This window comes from Euprymna scolopes, chromosome 3 (assembly GCF_053919585.1).
Source record: "Euprymna scolopes isolate OS-2025 chromosome 3, ASM5391958v1, whole genome shotgun sequence".
NCBI classification, from domain to species: Eukaryota; Metazoa; Mollusca; class Cephalopoda; order Sepiida; family Sepiolidae; genus Euprymna; species Euprymna scolopes.
In genome coordinates, this window is record NC_136484.1 from 176,577,491 (window position 1) to 176,591,460 (window position 13,970).

Genomic DNA, 13,970 nt, shown 5'->3' on the forward strand with positions numbered 1-13,970 from the left:
ACAACCTTCTTAGTGACACACCATATGGTTTCCGCTCTGCAAGATCTACCACAGATGGTCTGACGGTTATATCTCACAGGATTAGTGAATCTCTTGACAAAGGCTTCCTTTCTAGGGTAATTGCTCTTGACATATCAAAGGCATTCGACAAGGTATGGCATATGTGTCTACTTCACAAGATTTCCAGCTACGCTATAACTGGAAATGTTTTCTCAATCATAAATTCATTTCTCTCCGATAGGCTTATAAGAGTAGTGGTCGATGGACAAAAATCGGAGGCCTGCAATATAAATGCTGGACTCCCTCAGGGGCCAATCCTGGGCCCAACTCTCTTCCTGATCTAAATCAATGACCTCCCTACACACATACTTAAATCATTAGTTGACATCTATGCTGACGACACGACCATCTACGGCAACACATCAAAGGCTGTAAATGACAAAGTTCTCTCTGATTCTCTCTCCTCTGATCTGGAGCGCGTGGTTCAGTGGGGGAAGACGTGGCTGGTTACCTTTAATGCATCCAAAACCAAACTCCTATCCTTACATCATCAACGCTCTGATCCCCATGTGGCATCAATTGTGATGGATGGCTCTCGTCAGGGTGAGGCCCCGTGTTTTGACAAGCTTCTGGATTTGACCGTTACTCCGGATCTGAAATGGAACATGTATGTCAAGTATGTTTCCAAGGTCGCTGGAAAGATGATGGGATCCTTCTACCGCTCCAGAAGATATCTCACTACTGATGCAATTCTATATCTATATAAAAGCCAAGTACGTCCTTGGAGCTGCTAAAAACAGCCTATCCTGCCTTGACAGAGTACAAAATAGACTTCGTGGCTTCGTCGGGGATGCCCTTTTCTCTACCCTGCAACCTCTCCCCCACAGAACAGACGTTGCGAGCCTATCCTTGTTTTATCGTTATTTCCATGGCAGGTGCTCGTCTGAACTCCAATCTCTGGTCTCCCCTCGCCAATGTTTCACGAAAAGCACCCGTCTAGCTGAATCCACTGTAAAAAAATTCTCCCACTCTATATATGTTCCTAAATAAAAACGTGGATTCCATGAACACACCTTATTGCTTTTAACTGCACGCCTGTGGAACTCCGTTCCGTCTGACTGCTTCCCACTGGACTACAACTTGAGTATATTCAAGTCCAACGTGAACAGATTCCTAATGAACCGCTCCCTTAAGTAAACACTTCATCACATCTCCACACTAACGTAATGTACTTGCAAAAAACCCTTATCTTTGAGTTGCTTCCGCGCCTTGATAAGGGGTGATCACTGTGTAAAGAAATATATATATATATATATATATATATATATTTATATATATATATATATATATATATATATATATATATATATATATATATATATATATATATAGTAGCGTCCAAAAGTTAAGGAACGTTAGATCATTGTTTTTGAATGACTTTATCTATGAAAAATAAAATATTTTTGGTGAATTTTCCAATGTTACGTATGGTAGGTAAATTATTTTTTCTTGTATTTTGATTACATAAATTTTTGTTTTTTTTTACATACAAATAAATGTAATTAAAGTACAGGCGACCAAATGTTAAGAAGCGGGGAAATTATGAATGAAAAAAAATTCTTTCAGTATTTAATGAAAAGCCGCTTGTATTCAATCACACTGTGACATATTTTGCTGCAACATAGAACGAATAGTTCACATGTTATAGGTAAGATATTATTCCAGAATTGTTTTATTCTTTCCCATAAATCATCAAGAATTTTGGGGTTTTTTTTTCTGTGATCTTATCACCAATACTTTCCTAAACATTTTCAATTGTATTCAGGTCGGGGCTCTAAGCTGGCCACTGCATTACGCAAATATTGTATCTATTTAACTCTTCTAATACTAGTTTTGCTTTATGGCACCGTGCGTTGTATGGATAAAGATAACAGAATCAGAAAGATTAGGAACCACATGTTCTCTCATTAATTCTCTGTACATTTGGGCTTTAATTTTCCATGAATCCTCACAATGGGGGCCACTTCAGTTTTTGAAGATATTGTGTCTCATACCAATATACTGCTCCCTTAAAATTTTACTGTAGTTTTAACCCATTAAGGAGACAGACTTTCACCAATCCTTCTTCTTACATGTGGTCTTTTTTATGATTGAAAAAGATTTAATTTAGATTTATCAATAAAATACACCTTTTCCCATTTTTCTCTTCCCAAAACAAATATTTTCCGGCGAATAATGATATGCTCTATTTATTTTTAATAGAAATTAAAGGTTTGAGCATGGATTTTTGAAAATAATCCAACTTCATTTAATCTTCGTAAGATCGTTTGTCGGGAAATTTTTTGTCCAGTTTCGGATGTAAAATCATGGAATATCGAAGCCGCAGTTTAAGAGCTAGCAGAACGACATTGTCGAGTGATTATTCTATCCTCCCTCTTAGTTGTTATTCGGATCAAGCCCACTTTTTCTTTTAAGCCAATGTTGAACCTTTTTTTATATTTTTAATAACCCGAAAAACAACGCTTTTAGAACGTTTCAATATTTTAGTAATCTCCCGTATGGACTTTTTTCATCATAATTGTAACAAAGAAGTTGCTTTTTCGTATATAGATAGCTTTTTTCGAATATTTGAAGTCGATATTTTGTTAAGTTGTTATTAAAATTGCTAAAGTTGATATTAATTTTCCGCGTCCCCTAACTTTTCGACGCCTATATTTTAATTAAATTTATTTATATGTAAAAAGCTGATATGCATTAAAAAACCAACAGTGAAAAATATGTTGTTCATTTTACTAGGATTATAAAACCTTGGAATAATAAAAATCTGTTTATTCCTTTTTCATAGATAAAGTTAAAAGCCATAGAAAAAACTGATCGACCATTCCTTAACTTTTAGACGCTACTGTATATATATATATATATATATATATATATATATATATATATATGTATATATATATATATATATATATATATATATATATATTGTTGTGGACACGCCTACTAATTAACATAAGCGGGTGAGTAAGATATAAAAATGTATCAATCATCAATACCGGGAGATTCGGCAACGGCTGTCAAATAGGCAAGACGCTTATGCTGCCCCCAGTAAGACATGAAAGACACCACCTGCGTGAATATCTCCAACTGAAGTATATCTGAAGACATGTAAATATGCATATAATTTTTCTTCCTAATATATTATTGTATACCTTTACTTTTCGTGTTCTTGTAAATTATTTGTGCAGACACAACAGTGCCGACGGGAATTCGAAAAAAGACTTACGCGGGATAAAATCCACTATTAAACACAACAGTGGCGTCTAGAATTCGGAAAAAGACTACGCAAGATACAATCCACCATTAAACACAATAGTGGTGTAAAGAATTCGAAAAATGACTTACGCAGGATAAAATCCACTATTAAACACAACAGTTGCCTCGAGAATTCGGAAAAAAAGACTTACGCGGGAAAATCCACTACTAAATTCAACAGTGGTGTACTAAAAATATGTACCCGAGAAAGATTGAAAAAAAAAAACGTACTCGAAGGGAAAAAAACCTACTGTTTGAACACGACAGTAACATCGAGGATGTTGAAAAAAATTTACTCGAGAATTCACTGTTAGACACAAGAAAGTATTCGAAAAATTGTTTTCGCGGAAAGTTATCACGATCGAAAAAAACAAAACAAAACAAAAGAAAAACAAACGAAAGTAACTACAAAATTGTCGAACGAGTTATTCAAACACTGGATACTTGAAAGCAAAATACCAATAACCACTTCAAAGTGACTACGAAAATCAAAGGAAAAAAACTGTTTCGCTAGCAAAATACCAATAACTATTTAAAAGTGACTACGAAAGTCAAAGAAAAAAAGGTTGGTTCGCTAGTACACCTTGAACTAAATTATGCAAATTGTCTTGAAGGAGAAAAGTGATTTTTTTCCAGCTGTACCAAGAAAGGGTTTTTCTCTTGTACATAATCAGAACTTAACGGATTAAGAGAAAAATAAAATACATTTTCTGTTATCGCTCAATAAAAAATGGGAAAAATAAAGTTTCAACGTAAAAAAATAAAATATTGATATAATTCGGTTGACACAAAAAAGAAAAAAAAGCGAACCTAAAAAACGGTTGTTCGTAGTTATTGTAAAAAGTGAATTAGTAAAATAGACTGATTTTTCTAATCTATGAAATAAAAATAAAAACAAGATGGAGAAATTTGCTAAAATAATGACACACTTCATGCAGAATCAGCAAATCTTACAAAAAGAACGGCAAACGCTATATGCAGAAAGAGACGAAAGACAAAATGAACGACTCATCAAATGCCTAGAAAGGAATGGAGAAAGGTTCGAGCAGATGCAACTTGAACAGAAGGTATTATTAGAATGATTAACAGCTAATTCCGTACAAGAAAGTAATACACCCTTCTCAAACACAAAAATTGTTAATAGCATTGATGTGTTCACATACGTACCGGAAGAGGATAAAACTGTTGATGCATACATCAAGAGGTATGAAGATATTTTCGAAACAGACTCCGAAAACTGACCAAATGGAAAGAAAGTATGTGTATTACTTCGAAAGCTTGTTACCAGTGAAGATTACAAATTTGTTGATTTCATATTGCCAAGGAGAACGAATCAGTTAGATTTCGCTGAGACCGTAAAGCTTCTTAAGGAGTTATTCGAACCGGCCATGTGTCTTTTCCACAAGAGATTGTCATGTATGAATCTTAAGAAAACTGATGAGCAGGAATACCTGACATACGCGTCAGTAGTACACAAAACTCTGAGAACTTCAAATTATCGAACCTCACGGTGGACGATTTCAAATGTTTAATCTTTGCACAGAGTCTAGTATCCACAACAGATTCAGAGATCCGAAGACGCGTTCTCTCAAAATTAGAGAAAGAACAAGGCCTGACATTGCAGAAATTAGCAGAAGATTGCCAATGGGCAGTATCACTAAAAAAAAAATTCCAGGGATATAGAAAAAGCAGGAGTGGCGTTCATTAGGAAGATTAAAAAAACCTGTCAGAAACTCAGGAGAAAGAAATATTGAGACTAGTCAAAATTTAAAAAAAAATACTCAAATTATAATAACTACAGAAAACGAAATTATGATAATAATCAAATGAATTGTAAAAAGACAGTATCAAATGATAATTGCAGAAGTTGTGATGGAAAACATTTGGAAAATGGTTGTCCTTATAAAAATATCAGGTGTTACAATTGCGATAAAGTTGGACATAAAGAGTGTTTGCTGCAGAACAAAAATAGAGTACACCAAATGACAACAAACGACAAAGGAAAAATAATTTACGAAAATATGTATCAGTAAATATTTTCGACAAACAAGTGAAAATTCAGCTTGACTCTGGATCGAATTAGTCGTTAATAAACGTTAACACTTGGGGAAAAGCTGGATAAACCGACTCTTCAAAGGTTAAGTAAAGGTACACGAACAGTGACAGGAGACATAATAAAAGTCGAAGGAGAGGCGATCCTGCCCATTAATTTAAATGTCACGACGAAGAAATTGAAAATCTTTGTAATTAAAGAAAGCTAGAACTTACTGGGAATTGATTGGATTGAAAAATTCAATCTTTGGGATACACCACTGAACGCTTTTTGTAGAAAAATAACCAGTTGCACCACATCAGAAAATATTAAAAACGATCTAAAAAAGAAATCCCCAGAAATGTTTACTACTGGTCTGGGAGGATGCAATAAATTTAAGGCTTCGTTCGACCTAAAAAGGGATGCAACACCGGTGTTTAAGAAAAAACGAAACGTACCGTTCGCCGGTTTAGACAAAATAAATAGCGAACTAGACAGACTCGAAAAAACAGGCAGCTTATCGAAAATCGAAATTAGCGTCTGGGCAGCCGCTACGGTGTACGTAAAAAATAAAGTCGGAACAAATTCAGGGCACTACTTCCGGCAGAAAAGGCTCACACTACAATAGAAAAAGAGGGGTTAAGCATCATTTTCGGGTGATGAAATTCCACCGTTACCTGTACGGGAGACACTTTATACTAGAAAAATATCATAAGCCCCTAGTGACAATCTTCGGCTCAAAAAAGGGTTTGCCAGTATATACGGAAAATCGCCTACTCGTTGCGGTACGATTTTGCTAAATTATGACATTAAAATAAAATATCTGGATTCGAAAAAATAGGTCATGCGGATGGCCTATCAAGGCTTATACCGAAAATGGAGGAAACCTTTGAAGAATGAGTAATTGCAACTATACGTTCAAATTATGAGGAGAAAACATGGTGACGAATATAATAAAAGAATAACCAATCACGTTAACCGATATAAAAAGGGAGGCTGAAAATTCCGATGTCATCACAGACATAAAAAAATAAGGGAAAATGATGAAAAAACGCCCAGCATATTTTCCGTATGCAATCATGTTTTGTTATATAGTGAAAGTTGTTATCCCGAAAACCTTGCAGAAAAAAGTTCTTACGTGATTTTCATACAAGCCACCCAGGTATAAATAAGGTGACGGCACTTATGCGGAGTTACGTTTACTGGCGTAACATGGATGTGGATATTTCACTAACAGTAAACAAGTATAAAGGTTGTGCGTTAGCCACTAAGGCACCACCGATAGTCCATAAACCTTAGAAAAAACTGACCATCCATGGTCACGCATTCATATAGACCGACTGAAGGACACTACTACCTAATCGTAGTAGATAGTTTCTCCAGATGGCCTGAAGTAAAGCGTTTCAAGAACCCGACGATAAAAAACACAAAAAGTTTTCTGCATGAAATATCTGCACGGGTTGGTGTGCCAGACATTATAGTAACAGATAACGGAACAATATTTACATCAAGTGATTTCAAGGACTTTTGTGACAGTTTTCAGGTAAAACATAACTACACCACCGTTCCACGCTAGCTCAAATGGATTAGCGGAAAGGTTTGTAGACACGATAAAACGTGCACTTAGAAAATCAATAAGGGCCCCGACGGATAAAGCATTACAACAATTCCTGCATATAAATACAGGATAACTAAGAACCCAAATACACCGTCGAAATTATCGCCAGCAGAATTAATGTTTGCTAGAAAAATAAAATCACCATTTGATAAATTAATACCAAAGCAAGCAATGGTCCATAAAACTACACGCACGTCACGTAGAAGGTTTAAACCTGGTGATCGTGTATATTTTCAATGTATGAAAAATAATATTTAATATTGAGAGTTGGTACGGTAGATAAACGGATCGCCGACTTGGTCTACATGATAAAAGGTAAAAAGTGATACAAAAAAGACATCAAAATCAATTGAGAAAACGTCATATAAAAGACAACGAACATGACAAACCTGATAAAAGGAAGATCCAATTGATATACTATACTAAGCGTTTGGTATCCAACCACCACAAACCATGCCCGAATCGAGAAGATCGGGAAGGAAAAGAAAGTGTACAGAACCAATTATAATTAACCCCAAGAGGAAAAGATATTGAAATCTACACGACTTCAAATCTTGGAAGAGGGGAGTGTTGTGGAGACGCCTACTAATTAACACTGGCGGGTGAGTGAGATATATAATGGTATCAATCACCAATACCGGGAAAGTCCGGCAACGACCGTCAAATAGGCAATACGCTCATGTTGCCTCCAGTAAGACATGCAATACGCCACCTGCCGGAATATCTCCAACTGAAGTATGTCTGAAGACATGTAAATATGTATATAACTTTTCTTCCTGATATATTATTGTATACCTTTACTTTCCGTGTTCTTGTTAATTATTGTGCAGACATAACATTATATATATATATATATATATATATATATATATATATATATATATGTAATAAACATTACAATTACATTTACCAAAATGATCCAAGATGGTAAAATTAAAGTATATTATAAATATTAAATAATTAATATTTACAAAGTTATATCAGCCAGATGTAAAAGATCGATAAAACCAAATAGGAGATAGAGCTTATAATACGAGCAAACAGTTAATAAACCATGTTAAAAACACTTTGAAATGAGTTTAAAAAAAATTAATCTTAAAAGGAAACACTAGATAAGTGGACAGTCCTTAATCCGCGGAGTTTCGAAGTACACCTTTCCTTCTAACCAGAGGGCAGGAACCAGCAAAATGCGGGATCGGATTTTTCATGCAAAAGTATTTGACGAAACAACATGCAAGTCAAAGATTTTACTTGATAACAAAAAAAGTGAAGCAGAGGGAATATGGTGAAGAAAAAGGTGATTACATGTAAATAGATTGTCTGGTGGAAGATAAATAACCCAGTGACGGTAAAATACAAATATATAACTTCAAGAAAGTTAATTGAATTTCAATTTGCACAAGTAAAATCCAAGGAAATCCCGCAACCGGAAGATGGTCCAAAATAATCCAAAGGCAGAAATCCATGGAATAATTCACAAAAATGTGTACACGGGGAAAAAAGGAAAAACTTCCAATAATATTAATAAAAGAAAAATAAGATATGCTTTTCAATCTACTGTCGAGGCATAAATATAAACAATAAAGATCAGGGAAGAACAAGAGGGGAAGAAATTAAATGACAGAATCAAACATAAAATAGAGAAACAAACGTCAAAATTACCCAGAAAGGAAATGCTAAAGGCGCGAAAAATATATAGGGCAATATAATATAGGTCAACTGAAATGTACAGGTCATCACTTAAAAAAAGTCAGCAAGAGTTGTTAGAAGACACTAAATGGAAAATAATAAATATATATAAATAAATATATATATATGTATATATATATATATTCATGTACACGCATATATTTCTCTTTATTCTATCTATATATCTATAAAGGTGAACGTGTCTGTGTGTCTGTTTGTGTTTACATTTCCCTCCGCAACAACTCTGTAAATTTTAAGTGTACAAACTCGAAATTTTATATTCAGGCTACAGAGATGTGGGAAAAACTTTGTGACCAATTTTCGGCCAGAAATTTGGCTGTTAAGGGGTCAAAGTTCGCGATTCGTCTTTTGAGAACTCTACCAACCTCCTCCGATAATTTTGGTTCTAAACACTGGAAATTTTAGATACAGGTTCCTTGAACATGGATCTAACTTAACAACTTGATTTCAGTCCCAGACAAAAAATCTTAAGGGGTCAAAATATGGGTCAAATTTTAAAAAATTGACCGCTTTTTTTTTTTGTTCAACACACACTTCCAAACACCCGGGCATGACCGGGCCTAAATGGTACTATATATATATATATATATATATATATATATATATATATAGTAATTTATAAAATATTTATGGCGATACAGCTACACTGAATATTCGGCGTTTCATCCACTCTAGGATTCGTCAGGCTTGTGCGCGAAGCCTGACGAATCCTAGAGTGGATAAAACGCCGAATATTCAGTGTAGCTTAATCGCCATATATATTTTATAAATTACTAACTAGCTCTACCTACGTATTGAGCACTTTTGAAGTAAATACTTAAAGTTTAGGCATAAATCTATACTTTCGTATATTCATCTTATGTGAGTAAATGAAGTAGTTATATATATACATATATATATATATATATATATATATGCAAAACTTAAAGGTGTTTATTCTACATATTTGCTTTTAGGCCTAATATTTTGCACTATTTAAAATGTCCTCAATGAAGCCAATATATTTCCTTCACTACCGTCCGGGTAATTTTGAAAGATGAACAAAAGTCAGACACCGATATTCAAATGCGATTCTTAGTGAATGAAGTGCGGGCTATAACTTGTCGATCGGACTACTTTCAATGCCTTTGAAATCATTCGACACCTTCAAAATCTAAGTGACTTTTAACCCTTAACCCACGTTTAACGTATAGCTTTATAAATGTCGCTTAAAGACATTTCTTCGACATCCACCACGACAACATACGCCAAGAAAAATGGAGGATGAACCGGTACAGAGTATGGATTGAAATTATGGCTAATCTATATATATATATATATATATATATATATATATATATATATATATATATATATATATATAATTGTCTCTCTGTGTGTGTACATTTCCCTATGCAATAACTCTGTCAATTTAAAGTCTAAAAACTCGAAATTTGATATACAGGATTCTGGTATATGGGAAAATCTTTGTAATCCGTTTTCGGTCAGAAATTTTGCTGTTACAGGCTCAAAATTCAACGATTATTCCTTGAAGAACTTTACAAAACGCCTCCGCCAATTTTGTGTCTAAACATTGAAATGTTAGATATCGGCTCCTTAATAACTTGATTCGCGCCCAAAACAATAAATGTAAAGGGGTCATTATAGGGGTTAAAGTTTTTACAAAATTGGCCGCTTTTTTGGTTTTTTTTTATTCAACATACACCTCCAAACACACGGGCAACGCCGGGCTGAAATGCTAGTATGGACTGAGAACGATAATTCTTTACAAGTGTTTCCTTCTACAAATATGAGCGAGCAGTTAACTTTAACAAACGCTATATTAAGCGACATATATTTTAAAATCGTTTCATTAATGTATTTTTTTTATGGATAGTTCTGGCTCTATGAATTAAAAAAGGTTGCATTTCCTCCAATATTGTTTCCATTTATGTACCTTACCATGGAGGTTACCACTTATCAAGGCCCGGAGGGCACCCAGGGATCAGGGTTATTGAATGTACAGTAATCAATGAGATAGTATTGTAGTAATCATTAGTATTGGGGATTTGATAGTGTGTCTTACTTAAGGGGTCGGTTTGTCAGGAATTTTTTATGTTTGACTTGAAGACATACAAGTTGTAGTCAGGTGGGAAACAGGCAAACGGAAGAGAGTTCCACAGTCGTGCACTTCTGAGAAAGAAGCTCTGCTTATAGAATTTACGTTTGGATTTTGGCTCAGATAAAGAGTGGGGAAAATTATTGACAGTAGTTTCAGTTAGACGGGTGTTTTTCGTGAAAGATTGGCGAGGGGGGACGACAGATTGGAGCTCAGACGAGCACTTTCCATGGAAATAACTATAAAACAAAGACAGGCTCGCAACGTCTCTCTTGTGGGAGAGAAGCTGCAGGGAAGAGAAAAGTGAATCCCCCACTAAGCTACGAAGTCTATTTTGTACTCTGTCAAGGTAGGATAGGCTGTTTTTAGCAGCTCCTCCCCAGATGTGGCAGCAGTTCTCCATCCTTGGACGTACTTGTCTTTTATATAGATAGAGAATTGCATCAGTAGTGAGATATCTTCTGGAGCGGTAGAAGGATCCCACCATTTTCCCAGAGTCCTTGGCAACATACCTGATGTACGTGTTCCATTTCAGATCAGGAGTAAAAGTCACACCCAGAAGCTTGTCAAAACATGGAGCCTCCCCAAGACGAAAGCCATCCATTTCAACTGATGCCAGATGGGGATCAGAGCGTTGATGATTTGAAGATATAAGCTTTGTTTTGGCTGGAGTAAAAGTAACCAGCCATCTCCCCCCCCCTGTACCACGCGCTGAAGATCAGAAGAGAGAGAATTAGAGAGAACCTTGTCATTTACGGCCTTTGATGTGTTGCCATAGATGGTCGTGTCATCAGCATAGATGTCAACGAATCATTTAAGTATGTGTTTGGGAGATCATTAATGAAGATCAGGAAGAGAATAGTGCCCATGATGGACCCTTTAATTAAAACTCATATTTGTTATTAATTTTTTCAGTTTTATTCTCATTCTTTTGTTTTAGTCGTTTACAGATAAAACAAGGGATGCAGGACCATAACTGTAACATCTAAATGCGCATATAATGTGCATTTTAACAAATGAAGCTATTTTTCATTTTTGCATGACGCCTTTATGAAATCAAGTTTTATACTTGGCCGTTTGAGTTCGATTTAACTCAATGTATAAAATAGTATTTAATATCACGCCGAACGGCATTTTCCTGCTTCACATTTAGCTTAAATATATTTGTGAAAATTTCCTATTTATATTAAATTGATGTAAAACTAATTTTGTTTTTATTTAAAACATTACATCAATATTATGTTTGCACCAACCTAATAATATAGTCAATGTTTATTAATTATAAATGTGCCCAATATATGCTAGTGAATTAAGTATAAATATATATATATATATATATATATATATATATATATATATATATATATATATATATATATATATATATATATATAACTACAATCAAAATCAAAATATTTTGTCCGCCATTTTTCATCCATGCCTTTTAAGCTATCATAATATATTAAAGAAATCCTGGAGGTCCAGTGTTGTTTAACGTATAAATGTAGTTTTCCATGGGTACAATAGCAGTTTTAGTTAGCTTTCTTTTAGCAAATTGTATTATTTCAGTTTTAGCATGTTAAAGGGTACTACGCAATTAAACTTATTCCAATTTGTACACATCCGCCTTATTTCATATTTGTAGATTAACAGTAGCTAGAGGTATAATAGAGACAACTTCCCAGACAAGAAGGGAGAAACCAGAGATCTGTGTCATAAACAAAATCAAGTGGAATTAAACACTTACGGCTAAGGGGCTTGCGTATTTGAAATGGGTTAAAACCTGTCCACAGAGCTGACGTTGTTACGGGTGCTAATGAAAGTGAACATTTTCTCGGGATGTTGTTCACTGCAGAACTAGTGTCATACGTCTAGTTGAATTTATTTTTAACATATGCACTATATAACTTATAGAAGCTCTTGCAGTTTTGTTTCTGCAGTTAAATGGGCTGGTACTTTGAAAAAAATACAACATTTTACAGATAGAGATCGTCACTTTCTTTCCTCTTCCTACGCCTCACAATGCATTCTCTCAACTTCCAGCACACGTCTTTCACTCTCATCTCTGCCAATACTCTTTTTAAACAAATCGACATTTAAAAGAAAATAAATTGCTAAATTTTTGACGTGAATGGGCCGGAAATAGGCCCATGAAAAAAACGAGGTGTGCTCCTTTTGTAGTAAAACTGGCGTGGCATCATTAGATCAGAATACTGTCGGTCAAGATGCTTATTAGGTGAACAGACTGGCGTTCTGGATCAAATATGAAAGCTTCTTTGTATGCTTATGTAGATTAAAATAACTGTTGCTTCTTCTGTTTATATATATATGAGACCAATAATGTGGTAAAAGTCAATCGATTGAAAGATAAACGGATCTTATTTTCAACAACCACATTGAAGTTTCTAATATTCAAAACAAGAGTAGGAAATAATATAAAAGTAATAAGTTTTCTTAATTTACTGGCATTTCTATGTGATGCGCTTTACTGAGAATCAATTTCCTTCTAATATCAGCATTCAAATTCACAAATAAATCGCCTTTCTTTTTGTGTGTAGAAAAATTCAAAAGAAATTCAAACCTTCCATGAACTAAGTTTATTTCATAATACTTTTCTTATCTGTGGAACACATTACAGCAGGAGTTTTCCCTCAAAACTACAAACCTGTAAGCCTTTCTATAGTGTTTAATGTTGTGAAAGGTAAAAGAAGGAAATGGTATACCTTGTACGTTTTTTATACTTATTCTTTCGAAACGAATTATTTTTCAATATATAAAATAAGTAGTTCCCGAAATGGTGAGAGATTCTGTATAACATAATAAAAACAAAACAAAAAAAAAACAGACGCCTTTTAGTTTATTTGTAAGTGTTTTCTCAATATTTAAAAAGAAATACATTTTTATGTCTACATGAAATTGTTTTGTCACGCTAGAAACTTAATGAGATTACTAAATTATTTTATGGAGTCGGGTTATTTTTTTTAGTTATGTTTCCAAACGAAATTAAAAATTTAAAAAGGTTCATCATTTTTATATATAAAAAAACTGGTTCTCGGAACAGTTAAATTTTATGTTTCGAAGTTTCCAAAGGAAATAACTGGAATATCGATGTTTGCAGGGAAAATAACTGGAAAATTGATGTCAGTAATAATAATTTTTAAAAATTCAGTGTAACATATTATAAGTATAAATAAACT